At 40.4% G+C, this 12,421-nt stretch overlaps 1 protein-coding gene across 1 annotated transcript in view; it reads right to left on the reverse strand.

Annotated features, from left to right (window-relative positions):
- AADAC (arylacetamide deacetylase) overlaps positions 1-10,770 on the reverse strand; it is a 39,106-nt gene extending 28,336 nt beyond the window's left edge. Inside the window, exon 1 of the mRNA XM_020781830.3 lies at positions 66-10,770. The gene's annotated coding sequence lies outside the window, so the exon portion shown is untranslated. The remainder of the gene's footprint in view (positions 1-65) is intronic.
- Between the last annotated feature and the right edge of the window lie 1,651 nt (positions 10,771-12,421).

Consider the following 12,421-nt stretch of genomic DNA (forward strand, 5'->3'; position numbering starts at 1 on the left):
CTGTGCTTGAATTGTTTTTCTGCCTGGACAAATTAATGTTGATGCAAAATATGATTTTCTCTTACCCTGGCAGTTGGAAGCTTCAGGAAAAGGGAGGAATGCAGTGCATTGAGAGCTACTTCCAGCATGTTACTTGTTGATGATGTCTCTGTATGGAAGGCATCTGAAACTACAGTGGTGGCAAGAACTCTTATAATGGTGTCACAAATTATGCCTTATATTGCTTTCTATTGAGGCAAGGCTGGGCTCTTCCAGAGGTCCAGGGGACACGCAAGCCCACCCCAACGCCTCTAAAAACATTTGTCTTATTTTTTTCCTGAAGAAGCCCTCTCACATATTCTTGTGGCTTTAAAAAAAGAGTTTAAGGGGCTGGTTTGGGAATTAAAGGGGCAGAACTATAGGGGATACAATAAAAGGAAAACATTCTCTCACTTTTAGATATTTGTTTTTATTTGGAGGGGGTATGTGGGATGTTACGGGGCTGAGGGGATATATGTAGCCCATGGGCCACACTTAATTACTCTTGCATAATGTCTATATGGTGAAGGGGCTAGGAGGTGTACCTGTAGAACTCATGGCCCAACAGTCTCTAAGAAGGATTCAAGTTTTGTTGGGCAGTAGTATAGTGGTTGTATTAAAATCCACAAATCCATGCCCCTGTTTAGTTTTTTTTTTTTTTAATTTAGGCAGTTCAGTGAGTTGGATTGTCAGTCTGTGAAAGATCAGAAGGTTGATTGCCCCCTGGGTGGAGAAGAGCCAGCCTTCTGATTTTGGATAAGCTGCACAGTCTCAAGATGCCAAGAAGGGAATGGTAACCCACTTCTGTGTATTCTCTACCTGGAGAATCATGGAAAGGGTCATCATAAACCATTGACTTGATGGCACATAATCAATGCATAAATAGTGATCCATAATGACAAACTTATTTTAGTAGATTCCCTGTCTATCAGGAATGTTTCTTTATGTTAAGTAGATCAATCTCAAAACATTCAGCACTAAAAATCACTGAGATAATTTTGCTTTACAGGAAGGATAGCTCACAAAAAATAAACTACCAATATTTCTATGAAGATTGGTTTTTCTTAGAAAGTGTTTACATTAGTTTTTTTTAAAAAAGGTTTGAATTAGATGTTTTATTTAAATTAATTTTTTAAAAGATGAGTACATGATGCACGCAGAAGTGTGGATTGTTTTGACAGGGGATCATGGTTATTTGAGCAGAAGTGAATTATTTTACTCTTCTGAGTGAGAATCACTCTCTTTTTTAACTCAGATGTTGAATCAACTTAATTTTAAGCCATTTGCCATATGTGAATGCCTCAACTGGTATACATTTTTCCAAAACTGTTATTGCTTGTCTAAATGTCAGTCACAATCACGCTGTGGGTGGCATTCAAAACTTTTTTTTGAAGTGCATGAGTTTCAATAAACATGATTTAAATTGCGAGTGTAGTTTCCAACATGGATGCAACACCTTAAAAAGGAACAGATTAAAAGTTATCACAATGAAACATAAGCAGAGATTCAAATACCTTGTGACTGCCATGTAGCTTTAAATCTATTTCAATAACTCTGCCACATATTCCAAAATATTTTGATAATACCACTATGCTCTCAGAGGCAAATGATATCATAATTGCTGACACTCTGACTTCTGAACCCTAATTTCAATGCATCACTGTTTGCTAGTGATTCAACTCCACTTAGTAAAGATGCACACAGTACTTAGATATGATTGAATCAATGATTTTTCAAATTAGAGAAATAGACAGCCTAAGAGAACATGTCTCAATGGAAAAAAAATCCAAGAACCCCGTTTTCAGTCCCCAGCTACCAATGCCCTGCTCTGGAAAACATCTCTGAGCTATCTAGCTATGTCTAGCTCATATTCACTTGAATGCCTATCCATACTAACTATGGTATTTTTCACAAAATGAATGGTGCCATTCACTTCCCAGTCCACTTCATAAAATCTTACATTGATCACACCAGCACCAGAGACATTACAAGGTGAACATCCTTTCTCAAATGCTTATGAGCAGGTTAATTTCAGCCTGCTATAAGCTTTCAAGTGACATGTTGAAACCCCCTGTTCCATATATTAAAAGTGCGGAACCCCTGTCCCATTTTTCAGGTGTCTATTTTAGTGTTTCTCTCAGTCCTACAAACCTCTGCCTTGCCCTGCCTGAACAAACAGAAAATCTACTTCCAGGCAGGTGTGTTCTTGCCAATTTTTCTGATCCTTTAAAAGGTACAGGTCAGGTTCTGTTTGATCAACTGTATTGCTGAATAGATGAGCTTATGCCCATGACTGACTTTTATGAAGTTTGCACAAGGAGATGTTCAAGATGCCCTGGTGTAAACATTAAGTCAGTGTTTGTAATGAGGGTTTAGGCTAAAAAGAAAGATTCTGTGTAGACAGAATGTGAAGGTGGGGAAAAGAGAGAATGTAGAATATGGAGATGAATATTTGGGCATGAGAGTGATCCAGAAAATGTGTATTCACTAGGCAGGTCAAACAGAGGTATTGTAATAGATAAACATTTGCTGATCACATAGCCTATACAGTCTAACAAAGAAAAGCAGTAATTGTTTTATTTCTGCACTTTTGCACATATTCAGTTGTAACTTTGGAACTTTCCACTTGGAACTATAAAAGAGTATCCTGTTTTTTATTCAGTAAGATTTACCATATACATATATCATGTGTGTATGTCAGTGACTCTCCAGTTTTGAAAACAAAGAAGTTTCATGTTCTTATTACTAAGATTCACTCTGTGTTCTGTTTCGCAACCCCTAGCTAGTGAACTAGGACAGGTCTTCCCATACAGGGTGTCCACTTGCTTAACAGCAATGCTTGACATGTAAAGAGATCTTGTGTTACTGGACATTCTGCTGGAGCTGAACAGTATTCTGGCCATTGCTATAGCTTTCTGTCTTTTCTGTTTTCTCATACATTCAAGATATGCATCACTGTGCACGTGGAAGCATATTTCCATAAGCCCTTCAGGAACACAAATCATTAGGTAAAGCTGGACCAGGAACAGGCTTAGTTACTTCCTCACTAATGTCTTTATTTCTGCTAGAGAATAAACCCTATTGTCAGTTTTCCAAATACACAGAAAATGCATGAGTAAATTTTAAAGCTTTGGCATGCATAGTAGAAAGCCCATGTAAGATGTTCAGAAATCAAAAAAAGAAAAAAAAAGTAAGATCACTGCTTTTCCACAAAAGCAAGTGTTAGTCCTCCACTTCCATGTACTGCCATAATTATATGTATAATGTGATCTGTAACATTTATACTTTTCCTCGAGTTTATGTGTTTGTGCCTGCATTTAATTTTATTTTGTTTCACCTTGACTTCTCCTGTTAATAGCTCTAATTTGATAGAATCGTATATTCAGGTATTCTGACTTTGTATTAATCTGATTCTTCCTCTTTAGATGGAAGGTTTTATAGATACATATTTCTGAGACTTCACAATCATCCTGTCTTAGAGAACACTCCATTATACTCATTACAGCATATTTATTATCATTCTGAAATCAGCAAATGGAAAATGTAACTTCTGACTCCCACTGAGATTCTCTGCAAGTAGAAGAGTTTTCCTTTTCAGGAACAAAGTGATGACAGAGGAGACAGGACTACCACTGTTCTATCCTCAAATATTGATTTAACCTTCTTCTTGTTTTTTTTAATGCCTGGTAGTGGGTTAGCTAAAAGATGTTTGCTTAGTATCCTGACTAGAGATAGGTACAATTTGGGAAAAATGGTGATTCATCACAATTTGTAATTAATCAAAGTTGATGAATTGATGAAGCACCAAATTTTAGTGACAAATAGTGAATGTTCATCAATGTCTCAACCACCAGATGGTTGGGACATTGAAAAGCAGGCTGGCTGCAGGAACAGAAACTGGAGTTTCCCTTCCTGCAGCCAGCCTGCTTGTCAACGTCCCAACCATCAGCTGATCGGCAGGACATAGAAAAGCAAGCAGTGGGAAGGAAAACTCGTTTCCCTTCCCACGCCCGCCTGCACAAAAGGACGATTGAAAATGGGTAAATATTCATCTCTTCATAATTTATCGGGATCTCCAGGCCTAACAAATATGTAGTGATGACTATCCCACAAATCAGTGATATTTCACGAATATCAAAACTTTTCCAAATTCATCCCCATGTCTAAGGTTGACTCAGGAGACAGAGAGTATGTCCAGATGGTCATATAGTTCACTATTTGGACTGCTTTCATTGCTGTTTGATTTCAATCAAATTATGGTTTCCAGAAATGTTTTGACTTAGCGTTATCCATCCTGCCCCATTTCAGAGCTAATTCATTCCTTTTTGACACAGGTCTAGAGCTACAGGGTTTTTTGGTGCAATTCAGAGCTCTCATAGTTATCCCATTCTGTAGCCTGTGTAGATGATAAATTCACACCAAAATAGAGCTATGGGTGGTGTTATCTGAGGTCACACCCCTGTGAGAGATGGCATTGAAAGAGACAATGGAGAACCCACTGTTCTATTTTCATTTACACTACCATATTTAATTCTTATATATTCTAGATAGCTAGGCAGTGACAAATTTTACTTTCTTGGGCTCCATGATCACTGCAGATGGTGACAGTAGCCACGAAATTAAAAGACGCCTGCTTCTTGGGAGGAAAGCGATGACAAACCTAGACAGCATCTTCAAAAGCAGAGACCTACTTTGCTGACAAAGGTCCGCATAATCAAAGCTATGGTTTTTCCTGTAGCGATGTATGGAAGTGAGAGCTGGACCATAAAGAAGGCTGACTGCCAAAGAATTGATGCTTTTGAACTGTGGTGCTGGAGCAGACTCTTGAGAATCCCCTGGACTGCAAAGAGAACAAACCTTTCCATTTTGAAGGAAATCAACCCTAAGTGCTCACTGGAAGGACAGATCCTGAAGCTGAGGCTCCAATACTTTGGCCATCTCATGAGAAGAGAAGACTCCCTGGAAAAGACCCTGATGTTGGGAAAATGTGGAGGCAAGAAGAGAAGGGGACGACAAAGGAAGAGATGGCTGGACAGTGTCACCGAAGCTACCAACATGAATTTGACCCAACTCTGGGAGGCAGTGGAAGACAGGAGGGTCTGGAGTGCTCTGGTCCATGGGATTACAAAGAGTTAACAACTACTTTCTTACGTTTTCGTGATAAATCTTTTCTTAAAAGTAAATAAAAGTAAAGTAAATGTTCTAGATGACATAATAAGTTGACTTGTGAGTATGCACTGCAATCTGTTGCAAGGCCAGGTGAGCAAAGGGGGGATCTATTAGAAGTGGGGAAACACATGATTGCCCTCATGTAATTGCATACATGAGTATAATTCTGACTTATAGGTCTACTTCATGATTATTTGACCCTCATTAATGGCAATGTGTATGGAGCTCCAGAGAGTTCCAGAAAAACATTTACTTCTGCTTCATTGACTATGCAAAAGCCTTTGACTGTGTGGCCCACAGCAAACTATGACAAGTCCTTAAAGAAATGGGAGTGCCTCACCACCTTATTCGTCTTGTGAGAAACCTATATGTGGGACAGGAAGCAACAGTTAGAACTGGCTATGGAACAACTGATTGGTTCAAAATTGGGAAAGGAGTATGGCAAGGCTGTATATTGTCCCCCAGCTTATTTAACCTATATGCAGAATACATCATGCGGAAGGCTGGACTGGAGGAATCCCAAACCAGAATTAAGATTGCCAGAAGAAATATCAACAACCTCCGATATGCAGATGATACCACTCTGATGGCAGAAAGTGAGAAGGAATTAAAGAACCTTGTAATGAGGGTGAAAGAGGAGAGTGCAAAAAACGGTCTGAAGCTCCACATCAGAAAAACTAAGATCATGGCCACTGTTCCCATCACCTCCTGGGAAATAGAAGGGGAAGATATGGAGGCAGTGACAGATTTTACTTTCTTGGGCTCCATGATCACTGCAGATGGAGACAGCAGCCACAAAATTAAAAGACTCCTCTTCTTGGGAGGAAAGCGATGACAAACCTTGTCAGCATCTTAAAAAGCAGAGACATCACCTTGCCAACAAAAGTCCGCATAGTGAAAGCTATGGTTTTTCCTGTAGTGATGTATGGAAGTGAGAGCTGGACCATAAAGAAAGCAGACTGCTGAAGAATTGATGCCTTTGAATTGTGGTGCTGGAGGAGGCTCTTGGGAGTCCCCTGGACTACAAGGAGAACAAACCTATCAATTCTAAAGGAAATCAACCCTGAGTGCTCATTGGAAGGACAGATCCTGAAGCTGAGGCCCCAATACTTTGGCCATCTCATGAGAAGAGAAGACTCCTTGGAAAAGACCTTCATGTTAGGAAAGTGTGAAGGCAAGAGGAGAAGGGGACGACAGAGGATGAGATAGCTGGACAATGTCTGCGAAGCAACCAACATGAAATTGACAGAACTCCGGGAGGCAGTGGAAGTGCTCTGGTCTGGTGTGCTCTGGTCCATGGGATCACGAAGAGTCGGACACAACTAAACGACTAGACGACGAATGGCAATGTGAATAAGCTTTATTTCCTCTTATTCTTGCCTGTCTTTCCTTCTGTCTTTTTCTCTTTTTCATATATATATGAAAAGCATGATGAAGAAAACCTCTTCTTTTAAAAATTGGGAGTAGATGGGAGAAGAATTTGGCAGGAGGAAAAAAAGCTGTGCACAAGCAGAAGTGTCTTCTCCTGCAATCAAATTGTTGGACAGAAGCCATCATTGGCTTCCAAATTAATATATTTGATATAGCTAAATGTTTTTTTTTTTAATCTAAGATAGCAATGTTAAATCATATTTGAATATATCAATGTTGTGCTTCTGGATGCTCTTCCTTGTCGCCTGAATTCAGTGATCCCAGAAGCAGCGATAACAAGGGTACAAAGGACTACTTAATGGAAAATAGAATGTGCTTTTTTGGTATGAAAAAGCCTGGAAAGGGTACTTTTCCAAGCCACAACTACCATAATCCCTCCAGCTCTGTGAAATAGAAACAGGGGACTTGGTAGTTTTGAATCAATACTACATTTAAGAAGTATTTTCTCCCAGCCACCAAGAGGCAGTACAATACCAGAAATATTCACATACTCTCCTTTTTGAAGTTGATGCACTTTGCTTTTCCAAAGAACTGTACTAAAACTTTCTGCAGTGCTGCATCAGTAAAATTATAGCGTGGGAACAATAGGCTTCACATTAAAGGGAAATATAAAATGATGGAATGAATCATATTGTAATTTTAAACAGCAGACTGCAAGATTCGTTTTTTTTCCTTCGTAAAAGAACTGAAAACACACATTCCATTAAAGAAAGTGGTGATGAACTTTCCTATATTTAACCATAAATCATATTAGTTACATCTGCCAGTGTAATACAATTGGCGTAAATTTCAGCAGCGAACTGCTGCTAAGAAGTTAGCATAAGCATTTGATGTTGCACTGTGAGTCACAAAACTCAGCACACAATAGCAAGTTCACTTCTTAATTGGTAGCAATTTGCTGCCAAGATTTATGCCTATTTCATTGTGTTCACTTTTTTTATCTGATCAACTGACAGCTCTTTCATTGTGCAACTGCTCTGATTCATCCATAGAATGTTACAATGGTTCCATCATCAGATCTACTTTGATTTGGATTCCTATACTGAGCAAGGGGTTGGACTCAATAGCCTTATAGGGGCCTCTTCCGACTCAATTATTCTATGATTGTATGATCTTCCAGTTAGAACACTGCCATATTTTTTTCAACCAAAGAAAATCTGTTAAGGAGGGAAAGATAGGTCCACAATAGCTTTTTGACCTACCAATGCCTACTTCTAGTAGATCTCTGTATGTGAATGCTTTGTTGCACAGAGTTTTAAGAATCAGATAGATTGTTTGTGATTGCTTATTTTGATCAATCAAGCGATCTGTTTACTGTAGTCTCACTATTCATTAGGCTTTATCAGAGGGCTCCTCCAAGGATCTACACCTCACATAAATACAGTGGTGCCTTGCTTAACAGGTGTCCGGTTTAACGACGAATCCGCATAGTGATTAAGTTTTTGTGATCGCAAAAGCGATCGCATTGCGATGATTTAAATGGTAAAAAATCGCTTTGTGATGATCGGTACGCTGTTTCACTTACCGATTTTCGCATAGCGATGATTTTAGAACAGCTGATCGGCTGTTCCAAAATGGCCACTGGGGAAAAAATGGCTGCCCGCTGTGCTTTCGCGCCCATTCCTTGCTTACCAGGCAACGAAAATGGCGGCCATATGGAGGATTTTCGCTTAAAGGTGAGTTTTTTGCCATAGGAATGCATTTAACGGGTTTTGATGCATTCCTATGGGCTTTTTTATTTCGCATAGCGATGAATCCGCATAGCAATGATTTTGGCTGCACGGATTATCGTCGCTATGTGGGGCACCACTGTACCTAGTCCTCCTATGAAACGTAGGGACAGATTTCTTTTTGTACATTGACAGTAGGTCCAAGGTAAAAAAAAGTAGCCTGGGAGGCAGGACATGTTCCAGGTGAGTGAAATTTCAATGTGTGTCTGTAGGTTGGAACTCCCAGAATTTCTGTCTGGACCATTCTCAGGAATGGGAATTGGAGTTGCAGGACTCATTGTCAAGTGGGACTCAAGTCGCACTGATAACTCAAGTCAGACTTCACTGGGTTATTTTTCAATGACTTGGACTTGATTCATGACTTGGAACCCCCACCCCCTTTCTTTTTGGAGGGAAAAACTTGTTTTTAATAGGGATTCTTACTTAAGAGTTTGGACTTGGGATTTGGTACTAAAGACTCAGACTTGGACTTGGGACTTGATACCAAAGATTCGGACTCAGACTCGGATCTTGAACCCAAAGACTTGCGAACATCCCTGGCAGTTCTTGGACAATTCTGGGAGTTGGAATCCCCTCAAAAAAAAAAAAAAAAAAAAAAAAAAAGCAAATGGAACATACGTACACATTATTAATGTTTAGAATATTGTAGGAAAGTAACCATAGATTATATTCACACTATTTTTGGTCTGTGAAGATTATGAGCTCTGCCATCCCTGATCAATATAGAAAATGAAAATCCACATCTCTCCCTGGTTACTCTCTGGGGCTGCAAAGCATGATGCAGCCTCTTTACACATGTCACCTCCCTTTGTGAAGTACCTCAGTTGCCCAAAGACCAAGATTATATCTTGATATCTGCAAGTAAGCCTGTTGATCTTCTATAAATCCCTGTTGGGGCTTTAATGAATCCACTGGCATGAATATATGGACGGGGACTTGAGTTATTGGACTTGCTGTCAAGTCAGACTTAAGTCGCACCAGCAACACGACTCAGACTTGATTCTGGAATTGCTTCCACCCCCCCAATGACCTGAACTTGACTCTGAACCCACCAACCCTCTCCCTTATTTCTGGGGCACAGGGGGAGCTTGTTTTCAATAGGGGCTTGGATTTGGTGCCAAAGACTCAGACTTTGACGAGGGACTTGGACCCAAAGACTTGTCAGTTTTCCTTCCTGAATGTACTTGTTTCTTTGCCTTTGATGCCACATTCTCTTTGGCATTCACATGTGTAATATGCACATCTGGAGAAGAAGTGATATGATAGCAATCTAATATCAAGTCAAAGAAACAGTCAAGTCAATCCAGAGTGAGGGTTTCAAGCACACAGGAGCAAAGCAGGGAAGAGACAGATAAGTTGTCTCTAACCGCTTTGAAAGCTGACTGAAGGTTTTCTAGCTTTACTGCTGAATCCTGACTTAGCACACAACTGCAGTGTTTAGGCAGAAGGCAGTGAACTTTTTTTCCACTGGAGGTCTTAAACAGAGGTTGAATACCAATCTGTCAGAGTTTTTCTGACAGATTGGTATTCAACCTCTGTCTTAAATAGGGGCTGTGGACTTCTTACATTTACCTGGATTGAACGCAGTGACTTTTTCAGTCCCTCCCAGCACTACAATTCTGTAATTCTATGATCTGCAGAAATCTAAATCTGTACATCCATAGGTTTTTGCACAGTCTCTCTAAGGATACTTACTGCCTTAAAGAATAAGTACTGTATGTACTCTCACTTTGCAAGGCTTGTATGCACATCCTTCTCAAAAAAATGTGTTATGTACCATCAAGTCGCATCCAACCTACAGGGACCCTAATAGGTTTTTCAAGGTAAGTGTGATATTTAAGGAATGATTTTACTGGTGACACCTCCCAATACATACGGGGGCAGAATTTTAGCACTGATTTACACTTACGTACCCAGTGTGTATAGTGGATAGAGTAATGGACTAGGACTCAGGAGACCTGATGCCTGCCTGGCCCTGGAAACTCATAGGAAGAGGGGGGCACTGGTAAAAACCACTTCTTAAATATCACACTTGACTTGAAAACCCAAATTAGGTTTGCTATGAGTAGGATTTAACTTGATGACATATAACAAGGGAAACCACCATAGAGCCTGGTAGCAAATTGCCAGTCATTGTTGAGATCTGTTTGGATGCATGTTCAAGTCCCTTAATGATAGGAACTTCTGGGAGTTCAAACCACACGAAGGGGCAAATATTCTTTGCTTCTGTTGAACTGTGAGATGAGATGAAATTGGTGCAGTCCAGGAAGGAAACAGTACAGTGGACCCTCGACTTACAGACGGCTCGACTAACAGACTTTTTGAGTTACAGACTTCTCTAGCCGCAAAATTTAGATTCGACTTGCAGACAGAGAAGCGACTTACAGACCAGAAAAAAAACAAAATGGAACAAAAATAGAATAAAAACTGCCAGTTATAGGATTAATCAGTTTTCAGTGCATTGTAGGTCAATGGAGATTCGACCTACAGACTTTTCAACTTGCAGCCACCGTTCCAATACGGATTAATTTCGTAAGTAGAGGGTCCACTGTACATTGTTTTATCACACATGTAGCTGGCTCAGTTGTAAATTGCTGTAGTGTGTGCCTGAGTTTAGGAGAAGGGAGGAGGGGAAAGATGAAGCCTGGAGACCTTGCATAACTGAGAATGCAGTTACTTAGCTGTACTAGTCAATCCACTAATTGGTTGAATTGTTATTTCCCTCTGTTAGTTTTGTTTATTATGCAATTACCTTTAATCTCTCTCTCTCTCTTAAGATACACTGTATTTCTCATTGGATATCCTTTGGACTAATGCTTTGTAAGAAAAAGAACTCATAGTGCTTATGTGTTGCTATATTTTCAATGAAATGAGGAGATGCAGCTTTCATGATGGTTTCTATAACTAAGCCGTTTTGGATTTCATTCCCCCATCTGTTTCTCATTACTGAATTATGAGCTATGTAAATGGAAACAAATGTCCTATTCAATGCAGCATTCAGATTCTATCATCTGCGAAAAGAGCAATTCGCTGCAGTGCAAAAGAAAAATAAGCACTCATTTAGCACGTGACATTTCTGAATGTAAGGACTCTGAAGTTATGTAAGTGGCTTGTGCATGCCAGAGCATCAATCCCAAAGCAACCTCTTTTCAAATAAACTCCATTAGTCCACAAAGGTTTCACAGAACTAGGTTAAACAAACAAGCATTTCTAATGTTACCATTGAGGTCCTGTACTTATTTTCTGGGATGGCTTTTCATACTGTCTTCTTGCAGATGTTCCTGAAAAATATGAATACTCTGGACACATGAGAAAGGAGGCTTCCGGTGTTTCCTCACACAACTGATTTACCCTTTACAAAAGAAGTCAAGCTTCCTCAGCTTCATAGTGCAAACTGTTTATTAAAGCATTAGTAGATTCCTTTCAGTTGGAGTGGAAGAAGCATATAACTAAAGAGATATTGAAAATTGGCTTTTCTCCCAGTATATACCGTATTTTTCGCTCCATAAGACTCACCTCTCCATAAGACGCACCAAATTTTTAGGAGAAGAAAACAGGAAAAAAAATCTGTTTTCTTCTCCTAAAAATTGGTGAGCCTTATGGAGAGGTCTGTCTTATGGAACACACCCTAGGACCCTTTGGAGGCTCACCCAGACTCCCTGAAGGCCAGAGGGGGCAAAATCACCACCTTCTGGGGCTCTTTTGAGATTTGGAAAGCTTCAGAAGAACCCCAGAAGGTGGAAATTTCGCCCCCTCTAGCCTGGTGGGGGGGCAGGGTGAGCCTCCAAAGGGTCCTAGAGTGTGTTCCAGGACCCTTTAGAGACTCACCCTGCCCCCCCGGGGGTCAGAGCGGGCAAAATTGCCACCTTCTGGGCTCTTTTAAGGCTTGGGAAGCTTCAAAAGAGCCCCAGAAGGTGGCGATTTTGCCCCCCCTGGACCCATGGGGGGGTGGGGGTAGCGTGGCAAGGGTCCGAGGGGGCCTTCCAGACGCCTGCCACGCTACCCCCCCCATGGGGCCAGCATGGGTGAAATAGCGACCTTCCAGGACCTTTTGAGAAGCTTTCCAGCCTCTC

Source organism: Pogona vitticeps, chromosome 3 (genome assembly GCF_051106095.1).
Source record: "Pogona vitticeps strain Pit_001003342236 chromosome 3, PviZW2.1, whole genome shotgun sequence".
NCBI classification, from domain to species: domain Eukaryota; kingdom Metazoa; phylum Chordata; class Lepidosauria; order Squamata; family Agamidae; genus Pogona; species Pogona vitticeps.